Source organism: Centruroides vittatus, unplaced genomic scaffold (assembly GCF_030686945.1).
Source record: "Centruroides vittatus isolate TY-2023 unplaced genomic scaffold, ASM3068694v2 scaffold_2707, whole genome shotgun sequence".
Classification (NCBI taxonomy): Eukaryota; Metazoa; Arthropoda; class Arachnida; order Scorpiones; family Buthidae; genus Centruroides; species Centruroides vittatus.
The window spans coordinates 384,736-410,543 of NW_027122692.1; the positions used below are offsets into that span (position 1 = coordinate 384,736).

The 25,808-nt window shown below is 33.4% G+C and overlaps 2 long non-coding RNA genes across 3 annotated transcripts; both read right to left on the bottom strand.

The window, feature by feature from the left end:
- Positions 1 to 1,299: 1,299 nt before the first annotated feature.
- On the bottom strand, positions 1,300 to 23,588 carry LOC136987773 (uncharacterized). Of its 2 annotated transcripts, XR_010882670.1 has the most exons (4): positions 23,440 to 23,588; positions 2,212 to 2,419; positions 1,713 to 1,861; positions 1,300 to 1,627 (listed from the first exon to the last, which is right to left on the bottom strand). It is a non-coding gene; the product is annotated as an uncharacterized lncRNA (long non-coding RNA). The 2 variants fall into 2 exon arrangements; XR_010882669.1 differs by lacking the exon at positions 23,440 to 23,588 and having other exon boundaries at positions 1,304 to 1,627; positions 2,212 to 2,449.
- LOC136987772 (uncharacterized) lies at positions 5,509 to 7,093 on the bottom strand. Its single transcript, XR_010882668.1, has 2 exons — positions 6,986 to 7,093; positions 5,509 to 5,806 (listed from the first exon to the last, which is right to left on the bottom strand). It is a non-coding gene; the product is annotated as an uncharacterized lncRNA (long non-coding RNA).
- Positions 23,589 to 25,808: the final 2,220 nt, after the last annotated feature.

Here is a 25,808-nt window from a genome sequence, read left to right on the forward strand (position 1 = left end):
ACAGCCAGAATATTGCTTGGTTGAGTCTGCTTTCTCGATAAGACGTGCCTCTTTCATTACGTGTAAATAAAATTTTTGAAATTTATTCTATTGTACTCTGGTTAACTTCTCAGTTTTTGCACTTTGTTAATACAGTTACTTGTTGTGGATGAATGTATTATGTGCAGTTTTAGTCACAGTATATTTATATTTATTTCTCATTATAGTTTTAAATTTTACTTAGGTTAAAAATTATGAATAAATAACAACGTAAGTCCATGTATTATGAGAAACGTGTGAAAAATCGCAACCAACAAACCTCGCAAGTCGGAGCTGGCTCTCACAATTTTGTCGGCCACATTGTGATCCTAGCAGAATCTATGATGTGTTTAACCCCCTCAAGGTTTTTGCATTTTTGGACTTAGGTCATCTTGAAACGTCGAGAAATGCTAAAACTTTTCAAGGGTATTTTCTGTATGTATGTATGTATGTATGTATGTATGTTAGTGTATGTAGGGGGACATGAATTTCTTCACCGTTTTTAAAGCTTAATAACTCCTGTGCTTTCGTCGAAAGTTTTTGAAATTTTATACAGTGGTATGTTTATTAAAAAGAATAATGCTGTTAAATTTTGGTGGTTATAGTCGAGGGGGTTGGGCGATAAAAGGGATCGTGTGTATTTACAGTAGGGTCAGACTTAATGATGATTTTACTTGTTATTAGCATTTACAATATTTTATATAAAACCCACCCCTCCCTCCAAAATTAAGCTTTTTTTCTATTTTATAACAAAGTTTTCATCTTCAAGTGCCATTTAAATGTTTTCAACCAGTCTAAGTAATTTGACAGACAGTTAAATTTATGTCATGTGTAAAAGGTTCTTAGAATTTTGTTACACGTTTCACGATATCGTTTATATTTGGAGGGAAAGAGCGTGCCATAATCATTATATCAACTAAGAATCATCTTGGATGTCAAGTGTACACAAATTTTTCTTTTATCCATTAAATTATGTTATGGATCTTACAGTTAAAAAACAATTTTCAACGGACGACTGATTGAATGTAACAACTCCTTTTCTGGTATTTTGATATGGCAAATTTCAAAATGCCCCAAATGTCACCTTTATATTTAAATCAGAAAGATCGAGTAATAATGTAATGAAAACAATATAGAAAGCAATCTTTTTTGTAGCATGTGTTTGTTATAACAATAGAATTGTGTGAATTAAAAGATATAATAAGAATCACATTGTTTCAATATAAACATTACAATTGGAGAGAGAATATTGGTAAAATATATATATATATTTTTTTTATACAAATGATACATAAATTTACAAAACAGTTATCGATAACGTATAAAACAAATTTAAATAGTCGTCACGTAAAAACAGTACTTGTAAGAATAAAAATTTCTGAAGCAGTTACATTCACCTGTTTGCAATAACAATGAAATTAAGTTGTAACAATATAAATGAGAATATCTGGACGTTCAAAAAGGAAAATTAAGTAGATTATCAGTTAAAATTATCAATTGCATCATAGGGCAAACGAGAAGATCGAAGAGCAATATTTCAAACAGCACCATCAACATGTTAATTGGGTCGAAGAGATTACGTTCGTCAGGCAAGTAGAATATTGTAGATCTGAAAAAAACCCCATTATATTTCAGGATTAATTTAGAAAATTCACTTAAGAATTAGAGGAGAAATAAGTAAAAAACCTACTTACAATATAATTTTAAAAAGTCTAGACATTCCTGATGATATGGTAAATATTAGCATCACGTAAACCGTAACTGCCGTTAACTGAATCGGAATATGTTCGTTTACATTTATAAAACGTTCATTAAAATAGACGAAAATTGAAAAGATGCAGAGCTGTAGGACATAAAATTTACAAGTAAAAATCATTATTTAAAGCAAATAATCAGAAAAAAAGGTTAATGTTACCTATGGTTCCAAAATGGCGGCTCGTCTCTGATTCCAGCAAACAGAAGAAATGAAACCTAACCTGTTGTAATATATCACCATAATTATTACCAACAAAATTATTAAAATAGGTTAGGTTAGGTTAGAACATGTGTCCCCACTGTTTCCTTTCTTCTATTTGCTGGAATCAGTGACGAGCCGCCATTTTGGAACCATAGGTAACATTAATTAACATTAACCAAAAAAATTCAGCTTTTAGTTATAAAGTAATTAATTTAAATTATTAAAAATAATCTTACCTCTCGAGGTGATATACCACATAAACTTAACATTAAAAACAGTATGGTATTCAACATCCAGTTAAAAACGTCCATGTTAAAAGATTAAGACTCACGTAATCATATTATAAATTTGTAGTTTTCAAAGTCATTGCTTCTTTCTTCTGTTCTTTATATTGTGATGTAGAATTTAGCCCTCTTTTCAATCTACGAATTGCAGATTACCTTGCTCATTAAGGAATTAAATTTCCACAAATAGACGACCTATCAAACATTATAAAATTAATTAAATATTAATGAGATTTACGAGGAATTAAATGATTTTCTTATAATAGAATATTGCTTAATTTGCACAGAAGAAATATTGTAATTAGTTAGGTATATTTAAATGAAATTATAGTAAATAAAAGCTTTAATGAAATTTGGATTAATTATAATTTCTTAAATGGTAAAAAATGAATTTAGAAAATTAATTGGAATTTTTCTGTGAAGTTTGCATAAAGGTGAATTTTGGAATTATAAAATCCAATTTTTTCTTTCTTATTCATGCAAATTAGTAATTGGATAAATTATAATAAATTCTTTTTTTTACGTGATGATTATAACTGAAACTGAAACTAAATTTTTCAGATATTAAACTTCATTTAAATAAATATTTATGAATATTTAATAAATGCAAATAGGTTAAACTACAAATTTACAGAACTATTGCCTATATTCAGGATAGAATCTCAATCAGTTTCTTCAATGATTCCGTAATAATGCAATTTTTAATATTTATTGCAAGTCTATAGTATCCATATAGTCCCCATAGTATTCCTCATATAGTCCCCATAGTATTCCTCAAATGCACCTTACTGTAGGGTGCAGAGCTAAAAGATGTGGTCGCGTTGTAGAAAAACAAAGGAATAACTAGTAAGAATTACAACGATAATTAGAATAATAATTAATTAAAGTCGTAACGTGACGGGTTGGAAATCAGAAATTTACATTGGCTATCTATCCCGGATATGTTCGTCCTTATCCGTTGTCATTAAATAGGAATCACTTTCCCATAGGGTGATATCTTCCTTGGCACATTGCCCACGCCGCATACCTCTTACGTGTTCAAATCGATTTAAAAATCCGTTAGATTATGATTGATTATAGGAAAAAATATCACGATTCATAAAATAGAAACATTACGAGACATTAATAATTTTAATGTTTTACATAATTTAAATTTTAGCAAGTATTTAAGTAGGACTGATACGCTCTTAGGAAAGATTTCATTTCAGTTAAACATTATTCAACACTTAGAGTAGATTAGATTTGAACTTAACAATAGCCGATAAAAAAAATACAAACGAGTTGCATAACTTTCCCGGCAACATTTGGTGGCATCGTCTGTTGTTATATTTTATTTTAAAAATTTGTTATGCTGGGTGGGGCATAATGGAGTCCCACATTTACGAGGTAAATTTAAAAAACAAACGGTACAAGAATACTGAAAAAACCTTATTTATTCAAAGTACAGTCAAACCTGTTTTTATGCGGTGGATAGGGACCGCATAAAAAAACGCATAAAAAATCGCACGAAACTTCATGAGTGGCTATGAAAAATAGTTTTCGCAACACAATTAAAAAATATTTTTTATGCGGTCAATAGGGACCGCATAAAAAAAGTCTCACATAGAAAATAACTCAAAACCGTACGAAATAGAATTTATTGACAACAGATGTCAGCACTTGACTGCATCGTCTCGTCTATCGTCTGTTTTACACATTTTTGTCCAGGTGGTGTTTTTTTGACTTAAAAAATAAATTATTTTATTTTTTGCATATTCATGCAATAATATTACTATAATAAGTTCCTTTATGCTATAATAAGTTTATTTAGCTATAATAAGTCAACGTGAGACATGACGAATCGCACGAGACTAGTCGCCAACTATACCGCACAAATAAAAAATCGCACAAAAAAAATCGCACAAATTAAAAATTCGCATAAAAAAATCGCACAAAAAAGACCGCATAAAAACAGGTTTGACTGTACATGTAAGAAATTTATTTTTGCTTAGGTTTTAAAAATAATGTCGTTAAATCTTTACAGCTGTGCCTTCTAGAGGTATTGTGTGGAGTAGTGACGAAGTGAATTTTCATCTGTCTGGCACAGTAAGCAAGCAGAAATTTCGTTATTGGGCTGCTGGAAACTCCCGAGAACTCCACAAACGACCTCTTCACAGCCCGGAAGTCACCGTTTGGTGTGCTTTGTCCTCTGTACGCATCGTGGGGCCTTTTTTTGAAGAAGATGACGTCACAGCTACTGTGACTTCGAACCGATACTGCGACATGCTAGAGAAGTTTTTGCGCCCTAAAATACGATACAAGTGGCTTCTGATTTAAACAGGATGGACTCACAGCCCATACGAACTGTTGTTCTCGCGCCATTTTGACAGATGTTTTCCGGTGACTAATCTCTTTACGAGAAACCGTTAAATGGCACCCCTCGTTCCCCTGATCTGAGCTCCTGTGACTTTTTTTGTGGAGGTATCTTAAGGCAGAAAACTTTACAAGATCTCAAACAAGCCATTCATGAGGAAATCCCAAAATTCCTCTAGATATGTTGGTGAGAGTTGAAGAAAACTTCAAGGAACGGCTCAAAATGTGCATCGCCCGTGAAGGCCAACAATTGGACAACACTATTTTGAAAACCTAACCAAAAATAACTTTCTTACATTTACTTTGAATAAATAAAAAGTTATTTCCATATTCTTGTATCATCTTTTTTAAAATTTACCTCGTAAATGTGGGACTCCATTGTGCCCCACTCTGTATTTTTAACAACTATAAAATGGCAAAAAGCTTAATTCTGATGGTAGAGATGTGTATTACAAAAAATTGTAAATGCTAATAACGAGTAAAATCGTCATTACATTCGACGCTACTGAAGATACACACTACTCCCTTTATCTCCCGATCTCCTCGACCTTTAATCACCAAAATTTAATATCATCAGTCACCGCAATAAACAATCTTCCCTGCTAAATTTCAGAAATTTTCAGCAAAAAACGCATGAGTTATTAAGCTTCAAAGAGGATGAACAAGATCGTGCCCCCACACCCTAATATCCATACATACAGAAATAACCCCCGAGTTGTTTTGCTCGACGTTTCTGGGTGATCTGATTCCAAAAATGTAAAATTCTGGGAGGTCATTTTTGAACGATCGCCATACTTTTCCTCTGTTATATATAACAGTCGGGAAAGTAGTAATTTATTACTGAATTCATGTGAAAAGTACAAATATTTTATAAAAGTAGTCAGTCAAAGAAGAAAATTTTCTAATACGTAAGTGTCATTTAATAGCAGTTATTAAGTTACATATGATCAGAAAACATGTCGAAAAATAAATACATATATTTTTTATTTTTTTCCACAGATATTAGTTTCTTTGGTCCATACTTTGACGCTGTCAGGAACTGCTTCGCAATAGCACGCCAGTGCACCCGTGTAGCAATATCTATAATTGCCGCCTTTACCTTTGCATACAGCATCACACCACTTGCTATTGATAACACAAAAGAGTTTGCAACCTTCTTTGTCCACTAGGTATCAGTCTCTAGCGCTTTCGACTCCTGTTTGAGGAGAAAAAAGTCAGTGTTTCTGCATCTAATCTCAAAAAAATAAAAAATAATAATAAATGATTATTCTTCGATTCACTGCTTCTTAATCGAAATTGGTATTTCTTATAAACAAATGAATTAAAGTATAATTACTTAAAGACAACTAAGAAATGTGATCATGTAATACTTTCATGATATGCTAAGCATAAAATAGATACCAAAACTGTGTCCATGGATTAGGAATCCGGATAATTTTTTATATCAACTATTAAATTTAAATGCCTGGGTGGATGCCAGAGGCACAAGACGGGGAGAAATGGTAAAAGATTTTCGCAGCGATTAAGAGCCCAAGAGCATTGAATAACCATTGAATGAATTGGTTTTAAATGCAGAGCATTATTTTAGTTGCAAAATCTTTCCTTCAACCTTCGTGTTTTCTAGTTTTATTCGTGTTCTAACACATAACTTAGGGTCAGTTTGTCATAGGAAGTCCTTGGCAGATCGCTCGTGTGTTTCATTGTCTGAACCCATCAATCTAATCCAGATTTGAAATATTCTAAATGTAGATCTGTTTATTTAAAATTATTTTAATGTGTATCAAGCAATAATGTCTTAATCGCTTACGTATTTTGAATGAAAAGAAATTAATTGTATATGAAGTGTGCAAATACGTTGGCCCTTAAAAAAGAATTATGAAAAAATACAAAAATTTAAGGTATATTTTAACGATTTTAACTGTAATTAATATTTTTCTTTCTTTAAATTACGACAAGAAAAACTTGAAATATTTGAAACCTTCTGATATTTGATATGAAATAAAATATTGTTTTTAATTATTCGAATAATTATTCGGTTGATTTGGTTTATAAAATAATAATAGAATATGATGGCAAACAAAATCGGCTTGATATCTTTTCTTTCAATGGGTTTCTTTGACTCTGAAAAGTGGACGTAAGAGTGTACTAAGGCCTTATTTCCATACTCATTTTAGGTTCGAACAGGCCCAGTATGAAGTAACCGAGACGTAAGCCGGGATGCAAACCATATAGCCTGAAACGTTTACTCAAGAAAAAGTTCCTAGAGTTGAACCATCCAGATCCGATTCTGGGAACCCAGAATAATAAGATGATGTCTTAAACACCTCTACCGTCTTTTAAAATTCGAATTTAGAAAATGCAGAATTGTCCTTACCTAAGAGTAGTAAAGCTGAAATGAAGGCAATAAATATTTTCATTGTCGATGTACATTTTATTTCAATATTTTTCCTTGACGGGACTCACACGATTCGCTGACGTGATTGTGAACTCGTCTAAAATACTCGCGCTATTTATATTATTTGTATTTCAGTGAACCATCTGCCATTGTTCTTCTTAACGTATATTAAATAAAAATTGAAATACAATAAAGTCGGTAATTATTGCTTCCTAATAAAACGTAATTGCAGAACTTTCCGCAACACTTGCGTAAACTCTATATTTATACGTTTAAGAACTTCAATAATTTAAATAAAATCTGTATCAGTTTTATCATTGAATCTACCACTCTGAAGAGAGAATAGTAGATAAAAGGTAGATAAAGGTAGAGGTAGATAAAACTCTAAAGTTATAACGTGCTGAAGGATTGTATTTTATATATAAACATTATTTATAAAAAATAATTGATTTGGTTTTAAAAAATGCAAACTTTGAGCTGTATACATAACGCCTAGTTCTCTCCATTACTGACTGATGGTTTGGATTAATGGGATAAAGCAATGCTACACTAAACAAACTAATAAGGAACCTCCTTATTAGATCGTCAAGCAACCTACTAAGATCACTTGCCAGGAACTTTCCACTGGAATAGGCCCTATGTACGGTTAGACGTGATGAAAACCCAGTAAACTGATAGCTTCCAGTCCCTTTGTCAGGTGCGAACTCGGGAGCAGCTAGCAGTGTTTAATAGTATTATTCACTGAACTGTTGATGGGCATTAATATGTTCTTATTCGTTGTGACAGTGTAGTTTATGCACAACGCTTAATCTGTAAATGAGAGCGAATGGATGAGATAGTAAAGCATGATGATAGATTGTTTATGACACGACTATGAAATAAAACAAAGCAAAAAATGATATCAAAAATAAAAACATTAAATTATAAATAATGTATTCTTCATCTAAGGAAAATGAATGTTATTAATTAAATTAATGCAATTGGCAATTGAGTAATTATGGATCGATATTGCTACTGTTTTTGTCTTGATTTTCTATTCAGATTATTGATGTATAGTGTATTACAATGATTGGGAAATCTGAGCTTAAGTTAACTTCGAGTTTTTTCTTAGAAAGAAATATGAATTCGAGGCTTAACTTAAACAATCTCTTTCTATAACGTGTGAAAACACTTCGTTCTTTATAGTCTAATATGTTTTCTATAAAACGTCGTCCTGGGAGGTTTTCCCTTGGCTGATCGCCCATATTTTGTACTTCTGTATTTCACAAAATCCAATCACTGCTCGAAAGGCTTTAGTCACTGGATTTAAAAGTTAACAACAAATCTATAAAAAAGCGAAAATTAATATTTGAATTGACATAATGTCATATATCCTTCTTTATATCATATTATGTTATGTTTCATTGCATTACAAAAATAACGAAAGTAAGAATGGCTGCCGACTGGTCAAGAAATTAAGCTTATCGCTGAGGGGATTCAGGATCGATTCCAGGAGAGTTGAAAACATTCCAAGAATTTTCTGAGGATGATCCGTCGCGGATATGTCGGATTTTTCGCGGCTCTTATCATCTGGCTGCTTCATTATGAATCTTCTCGACTCCACAATGATGCTGGATAAGGGGCTGTCTAAATGCCCAAGGAACGAAAAAGTCCATAAAAGTAAGAACTAGAATCTTCTAGAACAGTTAACACTAAAAAGTTTTCAACAATTAACAATGATTTTATTGTTAACAATTAAAGAATAATAGCTATCTTTAATTATTCCTGCCCGTAATCCAGATGAATTGGCCTTCTGGAATATAGGTAGGAAACTTATTTTATTACAAGTTTTATAATATTTTATAAATAAGTGCACATTAATCATACTATAATTACAGATTAAAGAGAATATGTAGAAAATATTTATTGACGAAACTTTTCATGAGATATAATCCAGTTTTTAACCGAACAATATTTCTTAGTATTTATTGATGATTATTGGCACTTCAACAAAATAAATCTTGGAACCTTCTGATAATACATTCTGTACTTCAGTGAACTTTTCAAAACAAAATACAGTCAAACCTGTTTTTATGCGCTCTTTTTATGTGCGATTTTTATTTGTGCGATTTTTTTAATGAGAATTTTTAATTTATGCGGTTTTTTCTGCGATTTTTTATTTGTGCGGTATAGTTGGCGACTAGTCTCGTGCGATTCGTCATGTCTCACGTTGACTTATTATAGCTAAATAAACTTATTATAGCATAAATGCACTTATTATAGTAATATTATTGCATGAATATGCGAAAAATGAAATAATTTACTTTTTAAGTCAACAAAACACCACCTGGACAAAAATATGTAGAACAGACGATAGACCAGACGATGCAGTCAAGTGCTGACATCTGTTGTCAATAAATTCTATTTTGTACGGTTTTGAGTTATTTTCTACGTGAGACTTTTTTTATGCGGTCCCTGTTGACCGCATAAAAAATATTTTTTTAATTGTGTTGCGAAAACTATTTTTTACAGCCATTCGTGAAGTTTCGTGCGATTTTTTTTAATGCGTCTTTTTTAATGCGGTCCCTATCCCCCGCATAAAAACAGGTTTGACTGTATATCTAAATAACAATCAGAGAAACTTCACAACCTTTAACCATGAAGACACTACTCGGTCCACTTAATTCCACTTAACTCGGTCCACTCGATCCTTTAAATTGGAAGCTTTAGTTAAATGTCTTGTTGCTTACGTTAAAACGTGCCATTGATTATTATTTTATTGTTGAATATTTTAATTAGGAAGGAATAAAATTTTTGTAGATTTAATACCAGCTGCTACAACGAAATTATTTAGAATAATTCAAATTTTAATATTAATTTATATTCTCAGTAATGTCAGATGCAGGAAGCCTAGATTTTTCCCTATGGCCTCTTAGAGACTGTAAACACGTTCAGATATGTGCATATTGTGGGTCTTGGACAGTAATTGGAAGTATTTGTTACAATACTAGGTCTACAAAATTCAGTGTGATATAGGCTCAACATAAGGTCTTCCTAAACCTCTCCTTTCTCCTTGTCCGATTTTGTCGGATTCATGATAACCCCTCCTAGTGTGGACATCATTTATGGATAGCCCTTTCCACGTATACACACGAACTCATTTGCTCGTGTAGAATGTTATCAAAACAATCGAAGCTTAATCGGCTAATGTAACTCTTGGTGCTAAGATGGCGGTTCGTTTCTGATTCCAGCAAGGAAACAATGGGACGCACGTTCCAACCTAACCTAACCTATTCTAATAAATTACCAGTGGCGTGCTGTCATTGGAAGCGGTGGAAGCGCCGCTTCCACCTTCCAATGACCTTCCCTTGTATTTTCTAAAATATAAATTTTCATATTTTAACGTACTTTGAATTAATTCAAATTAATATTTTATTATAACCGCATCATGTATCTTATTACAAATTTCTATACTTCATTTGAAAAAAACGATAAGATTACTATTGTATTCGAATATCAGTGGCGGAATGGAAGCTCTTACGAGACAGCTCCTACTGCGAGAATAACTGAATGATGTAAAGCAGCCAGAGGGCATTGGCGCATGCGATTTACAGAGCACCAACTTCAGCCGGTTTAGCTGGTGGAAGCTACACAAGTGTAACGCTTCCAACGATTCTATCCCTTAGCTACTGGGTAGGGAGCTATCTGACTAAGTGAATTGTTTAAGATTTAAAAAGTAAAGAGTATTCAATTCATTTTATGTACATTTCTTCGCAAAGTTATATTTAATTATAATTTTCTTTTAATTATACTGTAATTATATTGACAGAAAATCTAAAATTTTTATCACTTTTAGATGTTAATAATTTTAATATTACGAAAAACAATTTTTCCAAGCGTGTTTTAATTCTTTAAATTAAGTAAATTTTATGGGAAATTTTTTGATTTACCTAAATTACGTAGTGAATCGCAATATTTATATTCGTGTTCGGACTATATCGACAAGTAACTCTTAGACATAAAAAGTATTATAATTAATGTCGATCCGAATAAAGACGTACTAAAAGAATTATATGATTTAATATCATTAATTTTTATGGTACCATCTACCAGTGCGTCTGTTGAGCGCAGTTTTTCGACCACGAAGCAAATTCGTACATCGGCCAGGAACACTCGGTCGGTGGAAGAATTGTCGTCGCTAGCGTTGTTCTATCGAAAGTTGCTTTCGATAGAAAAAGAGCTTTTAAAAACGTTGATGGAGTCGAGGACCAGCGACTTTTATGCTAAAGTAATTAACGACTTTGCCGAAAAAAATCGCCGAATACAGTAAGTTTATAAAAAAATAAAAAAACAAGTTTTTCTATCATTGTTTGTATGATGTCAATTTGTATTATGTATGTATTAATTGTATTTTAGAACTAAAATACATAAATTCTTTATTTTGTCATTTCCAGTATTTGTTTAAAACTTTTATGCAAATGTCATGTACCGGACAGGTCTGACCCGTCACGAAAGACGCGAAAAAACGGTTAATTTAGAGAAAAATTTATTCGTTTAAAAAAACATAGGTAAAAGTCGTTTGTAGTCGGACACGCATTGTTTATATTAAACTGCGAGGCAGAAACCATAAATCGCGGAAGAAAGTCATCCTATGATCGGTGGAAGATCGAATTCATCTTCGATTTTGACTTTTCTCCCGGTCCAGGTAAGAGTCTCGTTACGTTTAGTAACCAGGGACCAACAACTCGGGAAGCGTGATTGAGGGAGAACGACCAATCAAAATGGATGAAAGAAAGAACGGAGATTGATATAATCTCCGACAATCGAGGACACCTGGCACTCGGTTAACGTTCCAAATAACCAAAACGCCGTGTGTCAACGCGCAAAAAAAAAAAATTGTTTATCGTCTATTGTGCCAACCCGCGCCACTTCGGACTTAGACCGTGTCCCCGACGCCAACGGACGAAGTCTCCCCGTGCCTTACAGACTTGTCAACGCCACTGTCCCGGGGCCACCGTCGATCGACCATCGAAGAACCACATCGACGCCCGGGACGTCCGGACGGCTGATTGTCCTAAAGCAAACTATTTTGTGCATAGTGTATGTTTATTTTATGTTTCTTTTTTGTCGGTTTTTGTCAGATACGTGTCTTCCGCCACCACGCACGTACGAATGGATCCTAGACATCACTGACGCGCAGTTAACTGATTGCCCCTGGAAGCCGGCTTCTTACAGACACACAGCTTCCCTATCATCAAATGTCACGGCACGCCACTGTAAATTACCATAATTATTAGCAACCAAATTATTAGAATGGGTTAGGTTAGGTTAGGTTAGAACGTGCGTCCCACTGTTTCCTTACTGGAATCAATGACGAGCCGCCATCTTGGCACCAAGAGTTGCATTAACCGCTTCATCTAATAAAATTAAGAAATTTTGTTTCATCGTTCCTTAATTCGTCTTTAACAAAATTTGAAGGGTATTTTCTTTAATTCATTGTTTGATTAACTTTCTTCATTGTCAAAAGACATGAAGAAAGTATCAGGTACAATGTTAAAATTGTAATAGGTGATCGCTGCCGATCTGCGATTAATAGTGTAGCAAGACATTTTGTTTGAAGATATTTTGCTTGATAGCTTGAAGTTAAAACGTTTTCTTTAACAACGTTTTAGTAATCGATATGGTCTTCACTGTTTTACTTTTAGGAAAACGTTTTGTATAAAGAAGTTTTCGCAGCATCAGCGTGCGTGCAGCTTTAAGCCCTGGTCACACTATGCGATTTCCAGCCACGCAGGCGACTGCAACTGCAACAAATGCGAGTCGCGCGCGTCTTCTCCAGGTCACACATTGTTCATTGACGTTGCAACTCGAAACACGTGACCCTATAATAAACCAATAAAATTACAGTAGCTTGTTTTTGTCTACTTTCGTGAGTTACTGACATTTTACGTTCTATTTCAGAGTATTTACGGAATTTTATCCACTTTTCTTATTAAAATGGAAAGCAGTTCCTTTTCTGGAATGAGTAGAAGAAAAAAGGCGATAATTTTGTTAGAGTTGGCGAGAATATACGAAGAGAAAAACAGGAAAAAAACGTTCATGCTGGGTTAAAACTTGGTAAAATGAAAATCAACAGGCTAAACAATCGTGCTTCCACCAGCTGATGAATGAATTAAGGCTTTCAGATGCAGAAGGTTATAGGGGATATATCCGTATGGATACGAATACTTTCCAAAGCATTTTAAGCAGGATAACACCCATAATAGCTAAAGAAGATACGCATCCTCGAAGTTCTATTTCACCCTGAGAACGTCGTTATTTAGCTACCAGTAAGAATATAATACATTTTGTATTTAATTGATATTTTATGAAATCTTATGATTAAAATGGTTCATATATAATTTAGGCGAAACGTTTCGTACTTTCGCATACCAATTTAGAGTGACCGATAATTCAATACCAGTCATTATCCTAGAAGTTTTAGATGTTATTTATCAATCTTATAAAAGTGAATATTTGAGGGTAAGTGTTGTTCAGAGGAAAGCTAGAATGATTTAATTCATTTTTAATCGATATATTTTTTCTTTAATATAAGCATTTATTTCATTCAATTGCATATTATTAAATGTAATCAAAACAAATCTAACAATAACTTTCATAAATTCAGATGTTATTTATATCAAATATAGCATTTAAATTTAAATGTATTAAAACCGAGTTAATACAATTGTTAATAGGGTATGATAGTTACTATGTCATGAGTTAATGTAACCCTTGGTGCCAAGATGGCGGCTCATCACGGATTCCAGCAAGGAAACAGTGGGACGCACGTTCTAACCTAACCTAACCTATTCTAATAAATTACCATAATTATTAGCAATCAAATTATTAGAATAGGTTAGGTTAGGTTTTTTTTTTTTTTTTTTGTAACTCTTTCCGCCCAGTGGGCACTAAGAGGGCCTCTTATAGCAAGCCCATTATGGGTTCGGCCAGGCCCACAATGGGGCGGCCGGGTGGTGAGGGACGGGGACCGACATATCCGGACGGACCACCCCCCGAAAAATTCCTGGGGATTTTTCGACCCGTCCGGATTCGATCCCGGGTCCCCCAGGGCGGCAGGCTGCTAACCTTGACCGCTCGGCCATCCGGCCGCTGGTTAGGTTAGGTTAGAACGTTATTAGGTATATTGATGGAATTGTAAAGTCTGTACAACCAACCAGGAGAGCGAAGTGTGATTGTTAAGAAGAAAGGGCCACTTGGCAGACAGACTCTATCCCAGAAAAATAAATCTTACTGGGACAGAGGGGAAAACAAACTGGTTGGTTTACAAGTAAAATTGGATACTCACCAGTGCAGACTGAACAAATGGAATTCCTGTTGAGTAATCCAAAGGTACACCCAGGCCTATAGATGGTTAGCACAAAAGTTTCAGGGTGCGATGAACAGGGGATTCAGGAAGTGATGTGTTGTCGATAAATCCAAAGGGTGTGGTTCCAGAAGTAAGTCTTCAAGAACTCATAAGGGGGAGTCCACTGGGAGGTAGCTGGCAAAAGAAGGAAGCCGACTGATGCCCTGGAGTGGAGAGAAGACACACAAACTACAAACACACCGCAGAAGGCGAAGTCCGACGTTGATAAGGGTCCTAGTTGGACCTTCCTTTTGGCTTCTCAAAAACAGAGCACATTGATATTCCTGGGCTGGAGCATTTGCCGGCAGCCTATAGGAATGCTGAAACCTGCCATTTGGTTGAGGTTAAAATGGTTGCAATCTTACTGTGCTGGGGCCCTTACTGGCAGGGAAACGGCTGTTCTCCCCTTTTCCTAGCCCTTTTCTCTTCTATCTATTTTCTGACCTGCTGAAATTTGTAAAAGCGCCCTTTTCACTTTTGAATTAATTGGAATTCTGTCGCTTTCGGACTGTCCCATGCACTCTTCAATTTAGCAAATGTTTTTTTCTCACAGATTTCTTTTCTATACCCGTTTTCTTAAACCTGCAACAGTGAGAGTGTTTGGCTTTTTTTCGATTCCTCCTTTTTCTTGCATTTCTCTTTTTTCTTCGCTATATTTTCTTTTTCTGGTCTTTCATCCATTTAGGCACACTCCATTTTGATCAATTTCAAGAGATAGCTGGAAGTTAAAATTCAATGGATTTTTCGAAAGTATGGATACTAAACTTCCCATTTTTATAAATCGGAATCGAACTGTCCCACGCGCTGTTCGCTTCTAGTCCTCTGCGATGATTCTTCGATTACGTAATTTAAACTTTAAGATTCAAAGTTTAAATGGTTATTTAATGAAAATTTTTTATTTTTATTAACTTATATTAATTAATTTAATTCGTTAACATTAAATTGATGTAAATGTCAATCGTGATCGTGCTCATAATTTTACCAATCTAATTGATGATTTATATATTTAAGATAAGGTTAACTGATGGAGTTTATGAATCAACAGTTAATTAACTCGAAATTTTAAATGATAAATTATGAAAATCAAGATGATAATTATTCTGAAATTTTATTTACTAAATTAAGAAACTAAATTAACAAAGCTTCTTTCTTCATTCTTTGGATGTTTTCAAACTTTAATTGGATTTATTCTGAAAACAAATAAATCAATTTGCTTAAAATGAAAAAACACACATTGATAATTGATTTCTGTTATAGATACTTATGTATTTATAATTGATAATAAAAAAAAATAAATATCTTTTAAAACAAAGTGTACAGAATTTAATTTGTACTTTTTAATTTCCGATTAGCTGTATTCAAACTTACAGCTTCGACCAGAAGTCACGTTATATCAATTTAAATATTTATCTCTGAACGGAGTTAGATAATTGACCAGCATGACTGGATTGTTAACAGGAAAAGTATTATGTATAGGGAACGAGATATATACTCTTGATTTTAGTAGTATTTTAAATTAAATAAAGTTTAAATATGATTAAAAATTGCAGTCCGGTATTACAATTAGAATAAATTTTAGCCTAAATGTAATTTTATATAAGTAAAATGTCGGAATTTGAAATGAAAATACAAAATCTCGTAAACGTCTAAAGAATTGTTAGATTTATTTGTATAAATATAAAATATTCGAAGATTATTTGTGTGACAATGCGCGAAGTTAAGTTATATTTCTGTAAAAAATTCGCTGATCAGGAAACACGCGCCCGCCGTTCGATGAGCCGCTCCGTGACAAAAACAAGCTTAAAGTAATTTAAAATAATAGCATTTTTGAAAGGGCCTGTATATTCAAAAAAAAAAAAAAAAAATGAAATATCACACAGAGATTCCGCAAAATTAAATCAAAATTTGTTATGTATTGACTTCATTATAGTCATAACAATAAAACACAAGAATAACTTACAATGTAAAAATGTTAATGAAATAAACGAGGGAGTTGCACTTGCATTAATGTATGGATAGAATGTTGAATGTATGTACGAATTCTAGTTAAAAATAAAGATATAGATCATTTCAGTTTGAGAACCATCACTCAGAAAAGATAAATTCACATAGTCTTGCGACATTGACAAAGAATTGCATGCTGCTTGTTTGAAGGATGAAAAAATCCCTACGTCGTCGACGTCTCGACTCTAGGGAATAATTTTTTCCCAGTCGCAGTCTCCGAAGTAGGGAAAAATTTCCCCGGCCGCCATTTTGGATCCTAAGGTAACATTAACCGAAAAGTGCCAACATACGTTTTAATAACTGGCCAAATATATATAATAGATTAGCCACACATGAAAAATCAAAAAATCATTTGGTAGCTCTGTTAAAATGTACAGAGCTTCAAAAAAGACTTTCTGTTGAGCAAACAATAGATAATGTTCAACAGAAGTTGTTGAGCCAAGAAAAAGTTCGTTTGTATCAGATATTTAAAAGATTATTTTCTGTAGTTCAGTTTTTAGCTGAACGAAATATCGCGTTTAGAGGATCCATTGAAAACCTAGGCGATGCACGAAATGGAATTTTTCTAGGAATACTTAAATTACTTGGAAAATTTGACCCAGTAATGCAGGATCATATACAAAGAATCGCCACAAAACAAATACACCAAAGTTATTTAAGCAAAACAATACGAAATGAAATAATAAACTTAATAGGCAACAAATTAAAAAATTAAATTAAATTATTTTCCGTCATTTCAAAAGTCATAAACATCGTTCTTGCTTCGAGATCATTCAATTATCAAAGTTTATGGTTTAAAATTTCGTTATTCTATATTCAATTTGTTCTATTTATATGCCAAAAGTCATGGAATAGCTTCCTAGTATCGTGTAGAACAGTGTTTCCCAACCTTTTTTGTGCTATGCCCCACCTAAGCCTTTCTAAAATTCTTATGCCCCCCAACGTTGAGGTCTTTTGGAAGGTCTCTCATTGTCGTGTTCGTTGAAGTTTTCCTTGCACTTAATTGCCACACTGTTTTATTGTAACCGCGATAAAACCCAATCCTTTCATCATAGTCTTTTGCACTTTCCAGTCATTGCCAAACGCAACCTGGAACACCACAACTCACGTCTGCCCACCTCGAGGTCTGGGCAAAGAATGCCCTTTCTCATCTTTCACCGGCCTCAGGGCCTTGTTCATCTCTTTGTTCTCGGTGGTTCCCAGAATTGTTAATCCCACCCCAAGGGAAAAGGGTTATAAAGGGAAGTTCTAGAAGGAAAGGGAAACAAAGAGCAAAGAAAATTAAAACTAACTTAAATCAATATTTACAATAAATATGGCATACAGCGGCTATACGGTTAACTTAAACTCTGGATGAGTCCATTTTCGAATTGCCCCCTTAACAATCAAATTGCCCCTCTGTGGGGCGTGGGCCCCACGTTGGGAAACACTGGTGTAGAACCTCTTCTAGCCCGGTGAACTGTTTGCACCATGGTTTTGACGCTCTGCGAAGTCAACCCTCTCGTTCTCAATGTACAATCTGTACATCAGTGGTTCTCAACCTTTTTTGTTGATGTACCCCATTAGCACATTAGTTATTTCTCAAGTACCCCTTATATTTTTGTACGTAAATTTTATAATTACTGCATTAGATGTATAAAGCCCTTATAACTGAACGCCATAGAGAATCTGTAACTAATTAACTATAACTAAAAGTGGATTACTTAACTTACGTAAATAATAATAAATTTAATCAGGTACAGTACATACATTTATTTATTATTATTTAATAAGTATATTATATAAAATCACAGAAGTGATTTCAGTACATGAGTAAATTACATTTGCTAAAAATAAATTATAATTAACGATGAAAAAAATCAGTATCAACGACAATCTTCTTTTCTAAAAGATAAGAACTCAATTTATCAAAAATGTCAAATTCTCCTGTCTTACATCTTTTCTTCCACATTAAAATTTCTGTCTTAAACGCAGAAATTTTGTCATTGGCAGTGAAAATATTATTATTTTTCCATTGCAGTGATAAATGTAGTGCATTAAGTTTATCAAATATGTCACACAAATATGCTACACCTTGTAAAGTGTAGTCAGAAATCATAAAATCAACGTGTAGTTCTATTTTTTTCTTAGTTGATTTCTTCACTCTTGCATTCGTTTTAAAAATGCTAATACGGTAGAGCATCGATTATCCGACCTCCGAGCAACCGTCACATCGGTTAACCGACCGCGTTCTAGTTAGCAAATTCAATTGTCCTCTAGTGATGTGAAGCTACAATATTTGGCTATGTATTGGCTAGTTTAATATTATTTTTGTTAAATTTTTGTGTGTTTTAACTGGCAACACTGGCTCAACCATGAAAGAGAGGCCAGTATTTAAACGAGGTTTAATTTTTTACTTTTCCTTTATTTTTGTATTTATTTTGTGCAAAATAAAGAAATAATTTTTAACATACAATAAAGACGATTATTATTTTAAAACAATTTTGTTAGGCTTAACATCGATGAAAATTTTACGCGAAGTAGGTTAATAGCGATATACTAATATACTACAGTAGAGCATCGATTATCCGATTTAATTGGGTACTGGGGTTGGTCGGATAATTGAAAAGTCGGATAACCGAAAAGTATGAAAAAATACATTATTAGTATAGTGTATTAGGCCTGGTTTAAATACTAGCCTCCCTTTCATGGTCGAGCCAGTGTTGCCAGCTAAAACACGCAAAAATTTAACAAAAATAATATTAAAGTAGCCAAGACATAACCAAATATTGTAGCGCCACATCATTAGCGGACATTTGAATTTGCCGACTAGAACCTGGTCGGTTAACCGATAAGTCTGTTAATCGGGGTCGGATTATCGATGCTCTACTATAATTACATGGGATATACTAATATACTATACTAATAATGTATTTTTTCATACTTTTCGGATATCCGTTTTTTCAGTTATCTGACCAACCCCAGTCCCCAATTAAGTCGGATTAACAATGCTCTACTGTACTTCAGAACGTAATTCATATATCCTTGCCAATACTTTTCCTCGACTCAACCAACGTAGTACTTCTGTATAAAAGAGTAGACAGTCGTAATCACTACTCATTTCAGTACAAATCTGCCTCAAAAGTCTAGTATTTAACGCACTGTTTCTTTGCAAAGTTAACTATATTTGTTAGTGCCTTAAAAATGTCTTTTAAAGACCGAGGAATGTTTTTGCCGTTAAATTTTCTCCACGCAGAATAGGCCTACAGTGGCTAATTGACCAAGATGGATGTACCACTTCTTTAATCCTTACAACTACACCAGAAATTGGACCTTGCATAACTTTAGCTCCATCAGTGCACATGTCGAAGCACTTTTCCCAATCTATTTTATTACTTCGAATGAAATCATCGATTTTATTGAAAATATCACATCCCGTAGTTATATTTTTTAGGTCGTCGCACATTAACAAATCTTCGCAATGCTCATCATTGTACTGATATTTCACAAAAACCAGAAGTACCGCCAATCCGCTGACATCAGTATTTTCATCTAACTGTAACGTAAAATAGGCAGACAACTTGATTCTCCGCAGAAGTTCATTAAGAAAACCGTTTGCACAAAGTGCAATTCGCCTTTTTACGGTATCATTAGAAAGTGGCAATTGTTTTATATTTGTCACTTTTTTAGGACCGAATAGTGTTTGACAAATATCAATGAAACAAAGTTTTATTAAATGGAGATTATAATTGTGTACTGACCTTGAAAATAATGGCTGCGAATTTATAACGTGTCGAACAATACAAGAATTTTTCAATTTTTGTAACAAACGTAACGTCTAAATTTGCTAGATATCAAGTAATGCGCGCATGCAGTAACGAGCATTGCACGGTGGGGATACGATCCAAGCCTCGTTATTCCTAATACCAGTAAAAACACGAAAAGCACCTAATTCATTGAGCAATAATTTTAGAATAGAAATTCTAAAATTATTGCTCATTTAAACCGCAATTTTACTAGACTACAGGTTCACTCAGCACAAATAGACAGGCAAATCAAGTGGATAAACAAATTGTTTGGACTGTCAAAGGGGAAATCGGTGTTCATACTGGAATATTTTAAAGCAAGTTTTTTCATTTCTTATGTTAATAATTTACAGCAAATTGATTAACATACGCCATTTTATAATGAAAGTTAGATGTACCCCTTCGATATACGCTCGTACCCCTAGGGATACATGTACCTCCGCTTGAGAACCACAGGCTTAGATGATATTTCTATATTGTTGATCAGCATTGCTTTTTAAACTTTTTCTATTTTTGATACTGCCCATTATAAGTGCCTTGTTCTATGGTGCTCACTAGTAGTGGTGGATAAAACTCCTGAACATTGGTCACGGATTCGCATCTTACTAACGGGTGGACGGATCGTTTACATTCGTGTAACATTTAAGTTGGAACCAGTTTTCTATCGAAAATCTTCCTGAAAGATCTCCTCCGTGTTCTGTTGTCTAAAGCTCTGGTCACACTGAGATTTCCAGTCGCCTGCGCGACTGGAAATCTCATAGTGTGACCAGAGCTTTAAAAGACATTTTTAAGACACTAACAAATATAGTTAACTTTGTAAAAAACAGTGCGTTAAATACTAGACTTTTGAGGCAGATTTGTACTGAAATGAGTAGTGATTACGACTATTTACTCTTTTATACGGAAGTACTACGTTGGTTGAGCCGAGGAAAAATATTGACGAGGATATATGAATTACGTTCTGAAGTATTAGCATTTTTAAACGAATGCAAGAGTAAAGCTGAGAAGAAATCAACTAAAGAAAAAATAGAACTACACGTTGATTTTATGATTTCCGACTACACTTTACAAGGTGTAGCATATTTGTGTAACATATTTGATAAACTTAACGCACTACATTTATCACTGCAATGGAAAAATAATAATATTTTCACTGCCAATGACAAAATTTCTGCGTTTAAGACAGAAATTTTAATGTGGAAAAAAAAAATGTAAGACAGGAGAATTTGACAGTTTTGATAAATTGAGTTCTTATCTTTTAGAAAAGAAGATTGTCGTTGATACTGATTTTGTTCATCGTTAATTATAATTATTTATTTTTAGCAAATGCTTCAGTTATAAGGGCTTTATACATCTAACGCAGTAATTATAAAATTTACGTACAAAAATATAAGGGGTACTTGAGAAATAACTAATGGTCTAATGGGGAACATCAACAAAAAAGGTTGAGAACCACTGATGTACAGATTGTACATTGAGAACGAGAGGGTTGACTTCGCAGAGCGTCAAAACCATGGTGCAAACAGTTCACCGGGCTAGAAGAGGTTCTACACGATACTAGGAAACTATTCCATAGTTTTGGCATATAAATAGAACAAACTGAATATAGAATAACGAAATTTTAAACCATAAACTTTGATAGTTGAATGATCTCGAAGCAAGAACGATGTTTATGACTTTAGAAATGACGGGAAATAAGAAACAATATTTTTATTGTATCCAGGCCTAAAAGTGAAAAGAATATGTTAAACTGAATTTTTATAGATTGACATTGTAGAAAAGATTTGCCTACAATGACCGAGTGACTCGCCACAATGACAATTAGTTTTTTCACGTGTCTAACACCTAAAATGGGGTCGGATACCCAATTTAGGTGTTAGGTCGTTGGCACCTCCAATTTAGTTAAACATTTTGCAACTGTTATTCCGCAAGGTATGAACTTAAGAACTGTTAAAATATAATTTATTATTAAATTCATATGATAAACACGACTATTTTATAAAAGCAGTCAGTCGAAGAAGAAAAACTTTTAATGTACGATTATGATTTAATATCAGTTATCAACTTACATGTTTTCAGAAAACGTGTTGAAAGATAAACCCACATATATTTTACTTTTATCCACAGGTATTAGTTGCGTAGGTCTATACTTTGACGTTGTCAGGGACTGCTTCGCAATAGCACGCCAGTCCTCCTGTGTAGCAATATCCATATTTGGCGCCTCTACGGTGGCATATAGTATTACAGAATTTACTGTTGATAACACAAGAGATTTTACAACCTTCTTCGTCCACTGGGTATCCGTCCCTAGCGCTTTCGATTCCTGTTTGAGGGAAAAAATCAGTTTATTTGCATCTAATATTGAAAATAATAACAGAAATTATGTAAGAGGAAAGAGATATTGGAAATTAATGAACATGGTTATTCTTCGAGTAATTGTTTTCTACACAAAATTGATATTTCTTATAAACAAATAAATTAAAATATAATTACTTAAAAACAACTAGAAATTGTGATCACGTAGAATTTTCATGATATGTGGAACATAAAATAGGTACCAAAACTGAGTACAAATTTGGATCATTTTTAAAATCGTCTTGCTAATATCTACCAAAAATTATTTTCAATCCTTTATATATTTTTCATTGGATTAATACTAAGTAAATAAGAAGTGTTTTTGAAAATATCGCGAATTTAAAAAAAATTCATTTACAACGAGAATCAGCCGTATGGCTCATCCGAATGAAGTAACGTTCTCGTTGGAATCTGCGTGTGGCAATTATTGAATCTGGTATCATAGTATATAAGTAGAAAATGCTGATTGTCCTTACCTAAGAGTAGTAAAGCTGAAATGAATGCAATAAATATTTTCATTGTTGAAGTAGATTTTATTTCAATATTTTTTTCCTCTGGGGACCCACAGGATTCGCTGACGTGATTATGAACTCATCTAAGTACTCGTTCTATTTATATTATTTGCATTCCTGTGGACCATCTGCCGTTATTCTTCTTAACGTATATTAAATGAAGAATGGTAAACAATAAATTCGTAATTATTGCTTCCTAATAAAAAAGTAATTGCAGAACTTTTCGCAACACGTGTGTGAACTCTATTTTTATACGTTTAAAAACTTCAATAATTTAAATAAAATCTGTCAGTTTTATTATTGAATTTACGGGTTTACCAGGAAAAGTTTATAGAAAATAGGCCCTGTCTAGGAGTTAAACGTGTGAAGAAAACCCGCTAAACTCAATACCTTTGTCAGACGTAAACTCTGGGGCAACCAGCAGCTGAATTCACTCAATCATTGGTGAGATTTGCTAGTTTCTTATTCGTTGGAACAGTGTAAATTATGGGCAACCTCCTATCTGTAAATAAGAGCGAATTGTTGAAATAGTAAAGCGTGATGAAAGACTGCTATGATACCAACTAAACCGGAGAATATTAAATTATAAATAATATATTCTTTATCAAGGAAAAATGGATGTCACTAAGTACGTTGATGCAATTGACTATTGAGTAATTATGAACTGATATTGTTATTATTTATTCTCTTACTGTGTATCTATTGATATAATGTACTGTATTAAAGTGAAAATTAGTATTAAAATTAAGATAATGTCATATCATATTATGATACATTGTGTTACAAAAATAATGAAAGTAAGAATGCCAGCCGGATGGCCAAGAAATCGGACTTATCACTATGAGGACTCGGGATTGATTCCGGGCAGTTTGAAACACTACAGGAATTTTCAGAGAAAGATCTGTCCCGGGTTAGTCGGGCCCCATTTCTCAATTGGCCGTGCGCTCGACCCCATGCATGGATAAAAAGCTTTCTAAATGCCCAAAGGTAAAAAAAAAGTCCATAATAGTAAAATTTAGAATCTTCTAGAACAGTTAACACTAAAAAGTTTTCAACAATTAACAATGATTTTATTATTAGTAATTAAATATTAATAATTATCTTTAAACATTCCTGCCTATAATCCAGATGAATTGGCCACCTGGAATATAGGTAGAAATTTCTTATTTTATTACAAATTTTATGATATTTTATACATAAGTGCACATTCATCGTATTTTAACTACAGATTAAAGTAAATATGAAGAAAATATTTATTGACAAAACTGTTTTATGAGATATAATCCTGCTTTGAACCGATGAATAATATTTTAATAATATAAAGATCCATTTATAGATTTTTAAAAATATTACGGTAGTAAAGAATAGTGATAGAAGGATCCTCGGCCACGACTGGGTATCCCTTTGTATAAATGGTAATCCGGTCTATGCGTTAATTAATGGAATCCCTGGATAAAGTGGGTGAAGCAATTAGTTATTTTAATATTTTAAAAACCCAAACCCTGGTCATTTTATTAAATTTTCGTGCAAAATATACGTAAAGATCTTTAATTAAGCAATACGCATATTTAAATAATTAATATTTGATAAAATTATAATCTGCGGATTCGAGTGAATTGATGAAAGAAGGCATCAACGACACTCGCACGATCAGCCAAGGGAGGGAACTCTCTCGTGCAAAAAGCCTTGGTCACACCATGCGACTTCCAGGAGACCGCGACTGCAACACGCGCGAGTCGCGCGCGTCCTCTCTTGGTCACACATTTTCACTGGCGTTGCAACTCGGAAACACGTGACCCTATAATAAACCAATAAAATTACAATAGCTCGATTTTGACTACTTTCGTTTTATCGACATTTTACGTTCCAGTTCAGAGTATTTATGAAATTTTATCCACTTTTATTATTAAAATGGCAAGCAGTTCCTTTTCTGGAATGAATAGAAGAAAAAAGGTGATGATTTTGTTAGAGTTGGCGAGAACATACGAAGAGAAAAATAAGAAAAAAACGTTCGTGCTGGGTTAAAACTTGGCGAAATGAAAATCAACGGGCTAAACAATCGTGCTTCCACCAGCTGATGAATGCTTATCACATAGCTATGAAACCAACTAAACCGATGAAACCAACTAAATTAAGGCTTTCGGATGCCGAAGGTTATAGGAAATATATCCGTATGGATACAAATGCTATCCAAAGTATTTTAAGGAGGATAACACACATAATATTCAAAGAAGATACACATCTTCGAAGTTCTATTTCACCCGGAGAACGTTTTTCTTTGGCACTTTGTTATTTAGCTACCGGTAAGAATATAATACATTTTGTATTTAATTTATATTTTATGCAATCTTATGATTAAAATGGTTCATATATAATTTAGACGAAACGTTTTGTAGTTTGGCATACCAATTTAAAGTGGCCCATAATCCGATATCAGTCATTATCTCAGAAGTTTTCGATGCTAGTTATCAATCTTATAAAAGTGAATATTTGAGGGTGAGTGTTATTTAGAGGAAAGCTTGAATGATTTAATTCATTTTTAATCGATATATATTTTTTTAATATAAGCATTTATTTTATTTAGTCGTATATTATTAAATGTAATCAAACCTTTTAAGATAAATCTAACAATAACTTTCATACATTCAGATTTGATTTATATCAAATATAGCATTTAAACTTTCCACCAGATAGTCCTCTTCAAAGTGGAGGACAGCCAATTCCATATGTATTTGTTACAGATGAGAGAATTGGTATGT